The sequence below is a fragment of the Colobus angolensis genome, unplaced genomic scaffold, assembly GCF_000951035.1.
Source record: "Colobus angolensis palliatus isolate OR3802 unplaced genomic scaffold, Cang.pa_1.0 Scaffold90, whole genome shotgun sequence".
Classification (NCBI taxonomy): Eukaryota; Metazoa; Chordata; class Mammalia; order Primates; family Cercopithecidae; genus Colobus; species Colobus angolensis.
Window position 1 is genome coordinate 3,358,627 of NW_012122932.1, and position 16,819 is coordinate 3,375,445.

Consider the following 16,819-nt stretch of genomic DNA (forward strand, 5'->3'; position numbering starts at 1 on the left):
AGCAGTTAAAATGAATGAAGTGGGTCTTCATAGAGTCAAAGACCCCTCCAGTAGCTGGATAAGGGAGGGATAAATCATGCCTGAGCCAGCAGAGCGTGCCTGACCCCCTAGAGCCTTAAGCAACCCCATACTCCACCCCTCAGAATCAGAGCATCAGCCCAGGAGAGTAGCCACAACTCCAGCATTCAAGTCTATGCATCATCAAGCCTTTTGTGGATCGCGAGACTGTTTCACCAGAGCAGCTGCACTCCTGGTGCCTGAGCAGATGTGGTGCTGTACCCCCTAGGGAAACAGTCTTGGCTGTGTTATTTCACCCTACCCTTTGGGCTGAGCAACTGCAGAGCTCCATCTTCTTGAATGTGAACCAGCCCTCTGGAGTCTGAGCTGCTGAGGTGTTGCACCTCCCCAAGGTGTTGAGCTATCATTGCACTGCACCTCACCTGCTAGAGCCCAAGCCACAACTGTGCCCCTCAATTCCTAGGAATTCTCCGCCACTGCACCTGGACCCACACACCCTAGACCACTGCTGTGTTCTACCTCTCCCAAGTCCAGAGTCACCATGATGTGCTACTTCCTCTCCTGATGCCTGAGTTGCCACTGTACTCTGTTGGTTCTAGGCCCAAGTTTCTGGAACACTCCTTCCTCCCCAGAGCCATACCAGAGCTGTACCCTGGCCCCCAGCATCAGAGTCACAGCTACACATCTGACCCCTGGGCCCAAGCTACTGGGAAGTGCCTCAGAGTAACAGTCCTCTGTTTAGTGGGAGAGCTTCATTCACTTGTCACAGAGAGTGAACCTGCACCCACATTACTGGTTCTACAGTAGTACAACAAGACATTGAAGCCAGGACTCAAACTCCACAGCTACTCCAAGCAGCTGTAGTCTGGAACACAGCACCACTGTGGCTGCCTGTAGACTATGTCAGACCCAACACCAAGAGGGATCCCCTCAGCTACTTCTTCCCACTGTGGGGAAAAAAAATCAAGAAGACCCCCCTAAAGACTTTTCCACTGAGAGCTCTAACAACCTACCCTGCCGCCACTGCTGCTAGAAACTCCTGTAGCCTTAGCCACTGAATCAGCTGCAGCTATCAATGATGTCAATCACAACTGAAAAAACCACATGGAGACTGCTCTACTGCACCCACCTGGAACCAGAGCCAACACACTCTGACCAACCTAGGACTCATATGCCAGTGAAAATCTTTCCCTATGAAAGCTACTCTAAAATTGGAGATGACTATTTCATTAGAGGCACAGACATCAACACAGGGGCACAAGCAGCATGGAAAATAAGAAAATATGACACCATCAAAGCAACACAATTCTCCAGTAACTGACCCTAAAGAAATTAAACTTCACAAATTTCCTGAAAAATAATCAAAATAATGATCTTAAGGAAACTCAGTGAGATACAATAGAATACAGATAGAAAATTCAATGAAACCAGGAGAACAACTCATGATCTGACTGACAAATTCAACAAAAAGATAGATATCATGTAAAAAGAATCAAACAGAAATCTTGGAGGTGCAGAATTCTTCACCTCAAGATTTGAAATTAAAAAAATACAGGTGAGAGCTTCAACAGAGTAGATCAAGCAGAAGAAAACGTCTCTGAACTTGAAGACAAGTCTCTTGAAATAACCTAGTTAGAAGAAAAAAAGGAAAAAATTGTAAAGAGTGAAGAAAGCCTACAGGATTTATGGGACACCATTAAATGAGCAAATGCGCACATTATGAACTTCAAAGGAAGAAAACAGAAACACACACACACAGTTTATTTAATGAAATAACTGCTGAAAGCTTCTTAAGTCTTGGGAGAGATATGGACATTCAGATCCATGAAGCTCAAAAGTCACCAAATTTATTCCAAAGGCACATTTTTATTAAAATGTCAAAATAAAAGGCAGAATCTTAAAAGCAACAAGAGAAAAGCAGCAAGTGACATAAAGCAAATCCCCGTTGGACTATCAGTGAATATCTTAGCAGAAACTTTGAAAATCAGGAGAAAAATGGGATAATATATTCAAAGTACTGAAAGAAAAAAATGCCAGCCTGGAATACTATACCCAGAAAGTTATCCCTCAGAAATAAAAAAAGAAATACAGTATTCCCCACTTCATTACTATAATGATGGGTATATAAATCTTTCAAATTGCTAGTATGGAGATTCAAAGTTAAAATGGTCAAAATAACTATAGCTACAATAAATTACAAAGGAAGATACAATATAAAAAGATGTAAACTGTGATAGCAAAATTATAAAAGTCTTGGGTATTCATATGCAACTAAAGTTAAGTTGTTATCTGTTTAACATAGTCTATCACAACTATAAGATGTTTTAGGTAAGATCCATGGTAACCACAAAACAAAAAGGCACAACAGATACACAAATGAGAAAGAGAAAGAAATCAAAACACTGCAGAAAATCACCAAATCACTAAGACAGGCAATAAGAAAGCAAAAAAGAAACAAAGGATCTACAAAATAACCAGAAAACAATTAACAAAATGGCAGGAGTAAGTCCTTATTTATCAATAATAACTTTGAATGTAAACAAATTAAACATTGCAATCAAAAGAGACAAGCTGGATGTGGTGGCACAAATTCCTAATTCCAACTACTCAGGAGAGTGAGGTGAGAAGATTCCTTGAGCACAGAAGCTTGAGACCAGCCTGGACAACATAATAAGACCCCCAACTCAAGAAAAAATAAGACATTGAGTGGCCGACATAGAGTGGGTAAAAAAAATGATCCAACTATATGCGGTCTGCAAGAGACCTATTTTAACTGTAGAGACACACATAGGCTGAAAGTAATGACAGAAGATATTCCATGGAAATAGCAACCAAAAGAGAGAGAGCTTGCTATGCTTATATCAGATAAAGTAGACTGTAAGTCAAAAACTGTTACAAAAAACCAAAGATCATTATTAAATGAGAAAGGAGTCAATTCATCAAGAGGGCATAACAATTATAAACATATATTCACCTACCATTGGTGCACCTAAATATATAAAGCAAATATTAATGGACATGAAGAAAGAAATAGATAGCAATACAATAAAAGTAGGAAACTTTAATACCTCACTTTCAATAATGAATAGTCAACCAGACAGAAAATTAACCAGAAAATACTGGACTTGAACTGTACATGAGACCAAAATGGACCTAATAGACATATATAAAACTTTCCATCCTAACAACAGGAGAATATACATTCTTCTCTAGTGCACATGAAACATTCTCCAGGATAGACCACATGCTAGGCCACAGAATAAGTCTTAACAAATTTAGGATGATTAAAATTATATCTAGTACTGCTTCTGATCAAAATGGTATGAAACTAGAAATCAATAACAGGAAGGGTCTTGAAAATTCACGAATATATGAAACTAATCAACATGCTCCTGAACAACCATAGGTTCAAAGAAAAAAATCAGAAGGGAAATTCAAAAATGTCTTTAACAAATGACAGTGGGAACACAACATATCAAAACTTACGGAATGCAGCAGATGAAGTTCTAAGAGGGAAGTTTAGCAATAAATGCTTGTATTAAAAAAGAAGAAAGATTTCAAATAAATAGCCTAACATTATACCTCAATTATCCAGAAAAAGAAAAACAAACTAAAATCAAAGTTAGCCAAAGGAAAATTAATAATAAAGTTCAGAATAGAAATAAGTCAAATAAAGAACAGAAAAATTATAGAAAAAAAAACAAAAAAAGTGGGTCCTTAAAAAAAAAATAGATAAAATTGATAAACCCCTAAGTAGACTAAGAAAAAAAAAAGACTTAAAAAAAAGAAAAGTAAAAACATTACAGCGAATGCCTCAGAAATTCAAAGGATCATAGAGACTATTATGAACAGTTACATGCCAACAAATTGTTAACTTAAAATAAATCAATAAATTCCTAGAAATAAATAAACTACCAAGATTGAATTAGGAAGAAATAGAGAGATTGAACATACCAATAACAAATAAATTCATTGAAGAAGCAATTAAAAGCCTTTCAACAAAGAAAAGCCTAGGACCAAAATTGCTTCACAGCTGAATTCTACCTAACAGTCAGATAAGAATTAATGTCGATACCTCTTAAACTCTTTCAACTAATTTTTAACAAGGGCACCAAGAGGACATGAGGAGGGAAGGATGGTCTCTTCAACAAATGGTGACGGGAAAACAAACTTCAACATGCAAAAAAAATGGAATTGGACCCTTATTTTACACCATACATAAAAATCAGCTCAAAATGAATAAGAGACCAAAAAGTAAGATCTGAAACCATAAAATTTTAGAAGAGAACACAGGGAAAAAGCCCCTTGACATTGGTCTTAGCAATGAATTTTTGGATATCACACCAAAAGCTCAGGCTACAAAAGCAAAACTAAATAAATGGTACTACATCAAACTGAAAAGCTTCATTATAGTGAAGGAAACAATCAACAAAATGAAAAGGCAACTTATGGACTGGGAAAAAATATTTGCAAACTCTGTGCCTGATAATGGGTTAATATCCAAAATTTATGAAGAACTCTTATAACTAAACAGCAAAAAACAAATAACTTGATTAAAAAATAGACAAAGGGTATGAACAGACATTTCTCTAAAGAAGACATAAAAATGGCCAAAATGTGTATTAAGAGGTACTCAACATCACTAACCATAAGGGAAATGCAAATTAAAACCACTATGAGATACCACCTCACACCTGTTAGAATGGCTATTACCAAAAAGATAAGAGATAATAAATGTTGGTAAGAGTGTCAAGAAAAAGTAAGCCTAGTATACTATTGTTGGGAACGTAGATTAGTAGAGCCATTATGGAACCCACTATGGAGGTTTCTAAAGAAATTAAAAATAAAATTTCCATATAACTCAGTCACCCTTCTTCTGGGTATATATGCAAAGAAAATGAAATTACCACTTCCACTGCTGAGTGTGTTAGCTCATGTCTGTAATCCTAACACTTTGGGAGGCTAAGGCAGGAGGATCACTTGAGCCCAGAAGTTCAAAACCAGCCTGGGCAACATAACAAGACCCTTTCTCTATAAAAAATAAGGTGTGGTGGTGCCTTCTTGTAGTCCCAACTATTCTGGAGGCTGAGGCAGAAGGATCAACTTGAATCCAGGAGTTTGAGTCTGCAGTGAGCTATGATCACACCAGCCTAGGCAACAGAGCAAGACGCTGTCTGAAAAAACAAAAAACAAAGAAGAAGTAGCCACCTCATAAAAATATTCACACCCACATGTTCATTGCAGCCTTATCCACAGCACCTCAGATAAACAACCTAAGTGTCCATCAATGACAAATGGATATAGAAAATGTAAATATATATGTGTATGAATATTATTCAGTCTGGGGAAAGAAGGGATTATTCTGCTATTTGCCACAACATAGATGGATCAGGAGGACATTTTGATAAGTGAAATAAACCAGACACACAAAGAAAAAAATTGTGTGGAATTACTTATATGTGGAAACTAAAAAAAAAAAAAAAAAAAAAGGCCAACTATACAGACCTGAAGAATCAACATTGTCATTGGTCTCAGTGGTTACAGGGGAGGGGTATGGGGAGATGTCAAAGGATACAAAGTAGCAGATGTACAGAATGAACAAGTCTAGAAGTCTAGAGAGCTCATGTACAACATGACTGTAGTAATAAAATAAAAGTAATATTGTATTTGGATTTTTTGTTAAATAGATTTTAGCTGCTCTTGTCACACATACACAAAGAATAACTATATGAAATGATAGATATGTCAAGCTGCATATAGTAACCATTTTACTATCTGTATATATCCCATAAAGTCATGCTGTAAACCTCAAATATATGCAATAAAATGTATTTTTTTAAAAAATATGAAAAAAAGAGGAGATGAAGAAGGCAAAAAGAAAAAGAAGAGCAGAAATTCTAATGTAAGTAGGGTGTATCAGGGTACTCTTGGAAGAGAGGTCCAAGGTGCCTCCTAGGCTATTATACTCTTGACCTGACTTGAGAGATGGTCCCTCATACTGAGCATCACAGCAGATACCAGATCTCAGTGCCAAACATAATCTCCATAGCAACTCGGAAGGAAGAAGAAAAATCAAGAAGCATTTTCTGTAACAGGCATATTCCAGTAACTGAAGGTCTCTCAACAACCCAGTTTCTTGATGGCCTTCGTAGAGCACTGCCTGTAGCTGATTATAGCACCCTGGGGAAAGTAACTTTATACTACCAGTATCTTCTTCTGGAACAGACTGTCATACAGGAGTTGCACCATCTGCATGAATGTGGCCATCCTCCAAGTATGACCTCTGCACTCTCCCCTGCCTGATGAAGTGCCTCCATTCACCCAGCAATCTGTTCAGGGGACCCCACTCTTGCTGGGAGCCTTGCATAATAGCAGAGGAAGCCTCTTTTCTTCTTGAAGATGACACACTTCTTTTCATCCAGTCTAGTCGAGAGCAGACTGAAGAGTTACATGGATTACATGGAATAACATACCCTTCCCCCCACAGCACTTTCCAGTCCTTGGGCTTGTCTTCCCTGGGGTGGAGAAATCAGCCAGACAAGCTACTATCCAAGAGGGTAACAGAAATCTTACCAATACTTGGATGTGTTTGTACCTCTCAGTGGTCAATTTGGGCATTAGATTTGTGGTCAGAAGACTTGAATTAAATCCTGGCTCTACCGGTTTTGAGTTGTATGCTCTTTGGCATATTTCCCCCTTTGTAAATAACAATCAATACTAATTAAAGAAAGATAGCAAAAAAGGTAATACCTCACTAAATAATGGTGAGAATTTGAACAGGTTTTTTTTTTTACTTGTGCAAGGCTCGTGTGCACGGGCGTACACATGCAAACACTGTTCCACTTGTCTTAGGTGTGTTCTTCAAGCATCTGAACACATAGGTCTATGGGGAGGAAGGGGATCCAGGTGAGCAGAATGTGCCAAGCAGTCATGACAGAAACAAAATCTCAGTTTCAATCCGAAGGCATATCCAGAAATACCACTGAGCAAAACTGCGTCCACCTGTCCTCAAAGATAATCAGAAAGATTCCTTTCAGATTCCTAACATCTGTAACTGTAAGAAAATACAATTTGTGTTGTTTTAAGCGCTAAGTTTGTGGTAATTCATTACAGCAGCCATGGGAAATTAATATACCTGGGAACCAGTCAGGTGCAGATTTTGATCCTGACGGGTGGGAAGGGGCTGGAAGATCTGCATTTCTAATGGGAGCTTGCCTGTGGTACCTGTTCCGCCGGTCTGCAGACCACACTCTGAGCAGCAAGACGACAGGCAACTCCACCTGCAGCCCTTCCTTCAATGACTGGAACCTCCAGTTAGCATGGCATGGGATCAGGGACCCTGCAGAGCCCACAGTTCCTTTCCTTTGACTGCCTGAGCATCTGTCCCATTGAAACTGGCATGGATCTCTTACCAGGCTTTCAACGTCACCTCGCCTAAGAGATACCCCTTTTATTCCCTTTTGTTGCCTTCTGTTTATTTACTTCACGGAGGATAATCATAAATCTGGGTTTTCGCTCATTTATTTTCCCCCTCCTCATATTTCTGCCCCCACCCACTCTGTGCAGCAAGTGCCTAGCACAGAATATGTACTTCTATGTAAGTAAATAAATAAATAAATACGTGGATGAAAGGTTGAAGGGTTCCCTTAGGTTTTTTTCGAATACATGTGTGCCAGAATCTCTCACAACTTATATTTGGTTTTTGGTTTTGTTTTTATTTTGAGACAAGGTCTTGCTCTGTTGCCCAGGTTGGAGTACAGTGGCATGATCACAGCTCATTGCAGCCTTGGCCTCCCAGGCTCAAGCGATCCTCCTGCCTCAGTCTCCAGAGTAGCTAGAATCACAGGTGCACACCATCACACTTTTTACATTCTTTGCAGAGATGGGGGCTCTCTGTGTTGCCCAGTCTGGTCTCAAACTCCTGAACTCAAGTGATCCTCCTACATCAGCCTCCCAAAGTGCTGGGATTACAGGCATGAGCCACCACACCCAGCCTACATCTTATATTCACACAACTGGATTTTTCTTTAAGCTACATAATTCAAAAGTTTACATCGATCCAAGGAGCTTTATCTTCTCAGACCGGGCTCTGGGAGATGAAATCAACTTGAGTATTGATTCTTCCCATCCATGTTCAAGATTTCTTCCCAGATTTAAAAAGCCTGCTGTAGTAGATTAGTTTCCTAGAAGCAGACTCTGAGAAGAAGAATGACAGGCAGGAAATTTATGGGGATGTGCTCTTGGGATCCACACCAGTGGGTAGAGCGAGAGAAACAACATCAGGCAGGAGGAGTTGCTGGGCAGCAATACAGATCCAACAGAGGCCTCAGCTGGTTCCTACAGAGTGCTCTAGAGTGGGTGGGCCCTTCAGAGTTCCTGAACTGAGGTCAGGGGGCCCGACCTGTTCACACCTATAACAACCTATCATTGGAGTCAGGCTGCTTCAGAAGGGACCATGCCCAGGAGATTGTTCTCTTCAGTTCTAGGCAAGCCCTAGAGAGGAACTCAGCTGAGAGCGCTCAACCTAGAAAGCTTCCGGCAACCAGGGGATAATTGGGTCCATCCTGATGTAGTGGGAATGTAGGCAGCCTCCACAATATTCTGTATGCATGCCTGTTTTTTCAGCCATTTTGTGGCAGGAAACTATGAAATAAGTCCAGAATAGAGATGTGTGGCACACTGATATGAACAAAAGAGAAATAGACTAATGATGCAAAGGAGAAGAAAAACACTGTTTTTTTTTTGTTTTTTTTTTTTTTTTTCTGGAGGCAGGTTCTTGTACACACACTTTTAAATGACCAGATCTCATAAGAATTCACTCACTATAACGAGGACAGCACCAAAAGAAACTAGGATGGACTTGAGGGTATATACAAACAGCCTGTCTCGGAGACAGAGTTCTTCTGAGATGGGCCACAAGGAGAATGTGATACACAAAAATGTTAAGAGTTTGAGGGAAGGAGGGGAGCATTTGGGGCGGTTCATGGGTGGAAGTCTCAGTGTTCTCAATATAAACCAGAAGAGGAAAGGTCTACATGGGACGACAGTGTATTAAGGAATCAACAGAAAGGAATAAGATGATTGCTTGGGGCAGTGAGGGGCAAGCCAGGCTGGCTCTCAGGAGTTTTCAGGGGACCCAGTCATGGGAATTTATGGCTCCCCTCCAGCAGTCTTGAAACACAGCAGGGACAGCAGATGGTTCTGAGCTGGCAACGTAGGGGTGGCCAGGGGACAATGGGGTGACAGAATCCAGGGAGCTGGTGAGTCACTGAAATAGGTGACCTTGGAGTCAGGCTGGATGGGGAGGTCAAGGTGGGTGGCAAGGGAAATGAGAGCAAGAATGGTCCATGACATAAGGTCATCAGAAGACTGTCTAGCAGATTCAGGAGTCAGTTTGTATATTCTCCCCATCCAAATCTCATATTGAAATTTAATCCCCAATGTTGGAGGTGGAGCCTAGTGGGAAGAGATTGGATCATGGGGGCGGATTTCTCATAAATTATTTAGTATCACCCCCTTGGTGCTGTCCTTGTTATAGTGAGTGAATTCTCATGAGATCTGGTCATTTAAAAGTGTATGGTGGGCCAGGCACAGTGGCTCACGCCTGTAATCCCAGCACTTTGGGAGGCTGAGGCAGGCAGATCACCTGAGGTCAGAAGTTCAAGACTAGCCTGGCTAACCTGGAGAAACCCCATCTCTACTAAAAAAAAAAAAAATACAAAAAACAATTAGCCAGACATGGTGGTGCATGACTGTAGTCCCAGCTACTCGAGAGGTTGTGGTACAAGAATCACTTGAACCCGGGCAGCGGAGGTTGGCAGTGACCTGAGATTGCGCTACTATACTCCAGCCTGGGCAACAGAGCGAGACTCTGTCTAAAAAGAAAAAAAAAACAGTGTGGCGCCTCCCCTTTCTCTCTCTTTTGCTCCTGCTTTTACCATGTGATGTGCCTGCTTGTGCTTCACCTTCTTCTAAAAGTAAAAACTTCCTGAGGCCCTCCCAGAACCTGAGCAGATGCCAGCACCATGCTTGTACAGCCTGCAGAACTGTGAGCCAATTAAACTTCTTTTCTTTATAAAGTACCCAGTCTCAGGTATTATTTTTACAGCAATTCAAGAACAGCCTAACACAGAGTAGGAGAGCAGACAAAGTGGATGGTGCGGATAGGAACGTCAGAGATCATGTTTGTAATGCTGGAGAGTAAGAAGGGGTCCTAGTGCCTGCTGAGGGTGATGAGGGAAGTGCCATCCTGCAGAGAAGTCAGGTCCCAAAACCACCCAATGTATTCTGCTTAAAATGATGTTATTACTGTAGGTGCATGTGCATTAAAGAGTTTAAACTATATATATACACACACACACACACACATATATATAACATATATACACACACCCTTAAGATAATATTAATCACATAATAAACATATCCATATATTCATACTATATATCATATTATATAATTACAAATATATAATTACATTATAGTATAATATATTATATTATATAATGTATATTAATTTGCACACCCTTCATGCTTGATTTCACTGGAATTGCCCCACGTTGTGAAAATGGCAACTCTGGCTTTGCCTGTTTAACTTGACTTGTCACTGGGTCTTTCAAGTGAGAAAGATGGGAGCTCTTCATGGAAAAGAGAACTTTACTGAGGGCAGCCCAGATGGCAGCCTGTGAAGGGTGAGGTCCATGGGTAAAGCTGGCCCAGAAAGATTTTCTCTTTCCTCCTGCTAGAGGCAGTAAAGTTGTGTCTCAGTGTTTTTGGCACATGGTTTTCCAACATCTAGGAGTATTTTCCTCTTTCCGGTGGGAGTTGTATCTCCTTTCCTGTAATCTAAACAAGTTCAAAACAAACTCCTAAACAAAGGGACTCTCTGCTGCATGGTTCTCAACTCCATTCCCTTGAGAGGCAGGAGCCGAGATTCTACTCTTCTGATTACTTTCCCAGGCGAGCCCCACAGACAATCCCACCCCAGGCCTTCCTCTTGCACCTTGCCAGTGGCCACCAATTGTTATGAACATCCTTATGCGTGTAGCATTTTACACCCTTTATTTATGCTCTCATAATTATGCAGGGAAAAGAAGATTGTTTTCCTGATAAAAGTTATTTGGGGACTTTCGATGACCTGAGGTTCACTGAATGGTCTTGCCTAAGACTGGAATTGATCACCGTTCAGCTGGATGAGATAAAATGAATCCTAGACAAAGGACAGTGAGAGGCCCAAATTTAAGTCCTGATTCTGCCCCTCTGCCTCATCATGAGGCTGAGAGGCTGAGCAGCTGATCCAAGGGTGCATTCATCAATTATGAAATTGAAACATAACCTCTGCCCTGTGTGCTTTACAGAGTGAATGTGAGAGGAAATTCAGAAGTATTTTTGGAAGCATTTTGTTAATTTTGAGATGCTGGGGACATCATCAAAATGAAAAACTTTTGTGCTTCAAAGAACACCATAAAGAAATTGAAAAGACCACCCAGGAAGACAATATTTGCAAATCTTATATCTGATACAATATAGAATATATAAATATATATAAACACACATATCTATAATATATAAAGAATTCTTACAACTTAAAAATCAAAGTAAAAATAACCAATTTAAAAACAAATAAAAGATCTGAACAAATATTTCTCCAAAGAAGATATATAAATGGCCAATAAGCTCATGGAAAGATGATTGACATCATTAGTCCTCAGGGAAAACCACAATGAGATACCACTTTATACCCACTAAGATGGCTACAGTCAAAAGGCCAGATGATAACAAGCATTGGCCAGGATGTGGAGCAATCAGAACCTTAATACAATGGTGATGGGGATGTATAATGCTGCAGCCACTTTTAAAAACCAGCCTGTTAGTTCTTCATCATTGATATGGTTTGACTCTGTGCCCCACCCATATCTCATCTTGAATTGTACTCCCATAATTCCCACGTGTTGTGGGAGGGACCCACTGGGAGATAATTTGAATCATCGTGGTGGATTCTCCCATACTGTTCTTGTGGTAGTGAATAAGTCTCATGAGATCTGACAATTTTATCAGGGGTTTCTGCTTTTGCATCTGCTTCATTTTCTCTTGCCGCCACTACATAAAAAATGCCTTTCATCTCCTGCCATAATTCTGAGGCCTCCCCAGCCATGCAGAGCTGTAAGTCCAATTAAACCTCTTTATCTTCCCAGTCTCTGGTATGTCTTTATCAGCAGCATGAAACCGAGTAATACAGTAAATTAGTAACAGTAGAGTGAGGCATTGCTGAAAAAATACCTGAAAATGTGGAAGCAACTTTGGAACTGGGTAATAGGCAGAGGTTGGAAGAGTTTGGAGGGCTCAGAAGAAAACAGGAAAATGTGGGACAGTTTGGAACTTCCTAGAAACTTGTTGAATGCTTTGACAAAAATACTGATAATGATATGGACAATGAAATCCAGGCTGAGGTGGTCTCAGATGGAGATGAGGAACTTGTTAGGAACTGGAGCAAAGGTGACTCTTGTTATGTTTTAGCAAAGAGACTGGTAGCATTTTGTCCCTGCCCTAGAGATTTGTGGAACTTTGAACTTGAGAGAGAGATGACTTAGGGTATCTAGTGAAAGAAATTTCTAAGCAGCAAAGCATTCAAGAGGTGACTTGGGTGCTGTTAAAAGCATTCAATTTTAAAAGGGAAGCAGAGCATAAAAAGTTGGAAAATTTGCAGCCTAGCAATGTGATAGAAAAGAAAATCCCATTTGCTGAGGAGAAATTCAAGCTGGTTGCAGATATTTGCATAAGTAACAGGGAGTTGAATGTTAATCCTCAAGACAATGGGGAAAATGTCTCCAGGGCATGTCAGAGACCTTTGTGACAGGCTCTCCCATCACAGACCTGCAGGTCTAGGAAGAAAAAATGGTTTTGTGGGCCAGGCCCAGGGTCCTCATGCTGTGTACAGCCTAGGGACTTTATGCTCTGTGTTCCAACCACTGAAAGGAGCAAACATAGAGCTCAGGCCATGGATTCAGAGGGTGCAAGCCCCAAGCCTTAGCAGCTGCCACATGGTGTTGAGGCTGCAGGTGCACAGAAGTCAAGAATTGTGGTTTGGGAACCTCCGCCTGGATTTCAGAAGATGTATGGAAAGCCTGGATGTCTAGGCAGAAGTTTGCTGCATAAATGGGGCTCTCATGAAGAACCTTTGTTAGGGCAGTGCAGAAGCAAAATGTGGGGTTGGATCCCCTACACAGAGTCCCTACTGGGGTACTGCCCAGTGGAGCTGTGAGAAGAGGCTCCCCATCCTCCAGACCCTAGAATGGTAGATCAACCTACAACTTGTACCATGTGCCTGGAAAAGCCACAGACACTCAACACCAGCCCATGAAAGCAGCTGGGAGGGAGGCTGTACCCTGCAAAGCCACAAGGGCTGAGCTGCCCAAGACCATGAGAACCCACCTCTTACATCAGCATGACCTGGATGTGAGACCTGAATTCAAAGGAGATCATTTTAGAGCTTTAAAATTTGACTGCCCCGCTGGATTTCAGACTTTCATGGGCCCTGTAACTCCTTTGTTTTGTCCCATTTATCTCATTTGGAATGGCTGTATTTACCCAATATCTGTACCCACATTGTATCTAGGAAGTAACTAGCTTGCTTTCGATTTTACAGGCTCATTGGCAGAAGGGAATTGCCTTGTCTCAGATGGGACTTTGAACTGTGTATGTTTGAGTTAATGCTGAAACGAGTTAAGACTTTGGGGGACAGTTGGGAAGGCATGATTAGTTTTAAAATGTGAAGACATGAGATTTGGAAGGGCCAGGGGTGGAATGATATGGTTTGGCTCTGTGTCCCCACCCAAATCTCATCTTGAGTTGTACTCCCACAATTCCCATGTGTTGTGGGAGGGACCCGGTGGGAGATAATTTGAATCAGAGTGGTGGAGTCCCCCATACTGTTCTCGTGGTAGTGAATCAGTCTCACAAGATCTGATGGGTTTATCAGGGGTTTCCACTTTTGCATCTTCCTCATTTTCTCTTGCCACCACCATGTAAAAACCACCTTTCACTTCCCACCATGATTCTGAGCCTCCCAGCCATATTTAACTGCAAGTCCAATTAAATATCTTTTTCTTCCCAGTCTCGAGTATGCCTTTATCAGTCAGCAGCATGAAAATGGACTAATACAATCATGTTAGACATAGACTTACTGTTTGATCCAGCAACTCTACTGCTAGTTTTGTATCCCTAAGAAAAATGAAAACTTATGTTCACACAGAAACTTGCACATGAATGTTTATGGTAATATTATTCATAATAGCCAAAAGGTAGAAACAACCCAAATGCCTGGTAATGGATGAATGAATACAAATGTGGTATATGCATACAATAGAATATTATTCCCCAACAAAAACAAACCAAATACCCATACATGATACGACATGGATAAACCTTAAAAACATTATGCTAAATGAAAGAAGCCAGTTACAAAATACCACATGCTGCATGTATGATTCTATTTCTTTGAAATGTCCAGAATAGGCAGATCTATACACACAGAAAGTAGTTGCTTGGGGCTGGGGGGCATGAGGGAATTGAAGAGTAATAGCTAAAGGGCACAGGGTTTCTTTATGACATGTCACAAATGTTCTAAAATTGATTGTGATGATGGTTGTGCAACTATGCTATTATACTAAAAATCACTGAGCTGTACAATTTAAATAGGTGAATTGAGAGCCTTCAAGATGGCTGACTAAAGGCATCTGGTGCTTGCCTCCTCCACAAAGAAGAACGAAAATAGAGTAGAACACTTTGAATATATCGTCTAAGAAACAACATTGGCATTCAACTGAGAAATGACAGGAAGCACCCAAAGTAAGGAAGGAGAGGGAAGTCAGGCAGTCTGCTTGGCCAGGATTGGCTGGGAGCCTGGGGAGGCTCCACAATGCAGGAAAAGGATAAGTGAGTGACTCCCAGAGGTCAACATTTCCACTACAGACTCCTGCATCCTCTACATGGGAAAGCCCTAGACCCTTGCAGTCTTCAAGACTAATATCAAAAGCTGCCTGAAGATCACACAAAGGCATTGTTCCAGAAAGGGAGCTCATGCTGGGCCCCACACACCCCAAACCCTAAGCAGCGACAGCAAAATGCCATATTGAGAGCCCAGCTTCCAACAGACCACAGACTCCAGGGCTGAAGAGTAAGCCATTAGCAAAACCCCACTGCCCCTCACAATGAAGCCACTGCACATTTTCATGCATCGCAATGACAAACCCCCCTACCCTCAACGACTGCTTATGGCTGCCGCTGCCAGGATTCAAGCATGAGCAAAATGCATACTCCCCAGCCACCTGCATATGGCTCTTGCCACTAAAAGCAACCCTGCCACTCCCACAACCCCTGAGCAGGCCTACAGTGCAGCCACTGCAGTCCCGACCTGAATATTCTGCCTTGGCCTGAAGATCACCCCACCGCTGCCGACCACAGCCAGCACCTGCAAGCCCCACCAGCAGACCTAAAGGACAGAACTGCGTGGCTCACTCCACCACCCAAACCTCCTAGTGCCAGAGCACACAGTGCAGGGACCTGGAGACTGCCTAGTCCAGTCCGTCACCATTGGTACTTAAGCACTTCTCCCAGGGGCCTGAGGTGAGGCTCATTCGGCCTGCCACTGCCACTGCAGTTGACACTTGCCCACCCATGCTACCAGTGGGCCTAAGGCTCACCCTGCCTCTGCCTACCACAGCTAGTACCTGCAAGTACCCCTGGGAGGACTAAGGACCAGTTTGCCCAGCCTTGCTCTGCTCCCCCACCACCAGCACTAGAGGATGTGGTCCAGAGACCCAGGGAATTCCCAATCCAGTCTACCATTGTTGGCACCTGAGCACTCCTCCTGGAAGCTTGAGTTCAAGCCCACCCAACCTGCCATTACCACCACAGTGGGCACACACCTATAGGCCCAGGGACTGGCCCACCCAGCCCATCACAGCCACTGTCAACACAAGTACAGACCATGTAGGATCCAGGGATTAGTCCATCTACTGCTACTACAATCACCCATGCCATGACCATTGCCCAGAGGCCTGAAAACCCACCCATTTGCCTGGCCCAACTCTGCCACTGCCAGCACCTGAGAAAGCCACCTGGGGATCCAAGAATTGGACTTCCTGGAACCACTAAAACCAGTGCCAATATATCCCACCCTGGAGCCCAAGGACAGACATGCTCAGCCCACTACTGCCACCATAGAGGCCTGAAGATAGGACCACCTGGCATTGCTGTATCCAATAAAACTTTGCCACAGTCTCCACTCCACTAACAACTGCACCCTAAGCCACTCAAGAAGTCACAGACACCACTGACAATGTTTACAGCTGAAGAAATCATATGGAGACCACACTACTACATACATCCAAAATCAATGGCAAAGTGCCCGACCCAACTAACACTGTAGATACATCTTCAAAAAAGTACCCTCCTCTATGAAAGCAAATTCCAAAAATTGAAAGAAACAACTGTTACACCAGATGCACAGACATCAGTGTAAAAACATATGAAACATGAAAAAGCAAGAAAATATGACACCTCCAAGAGAACACAGTAATTCTCCAGCAAGAGTTCAGTCAAAAGGAAATCCATGAAATCTCACATAAAATACTCAAAATAATGATGCTAGAGCAGGAGGAAAAATGGCACCTAGGAGGCAGGACTAACTTGCAGCTCCACTTGGATGGACAGAGCAGCGTGTGGAGACTCACACTGTGAATGTTTGCTCCAAGAACCACCACAAGAACATACGAGGGAAACCAAAAGAATTCACAGACCC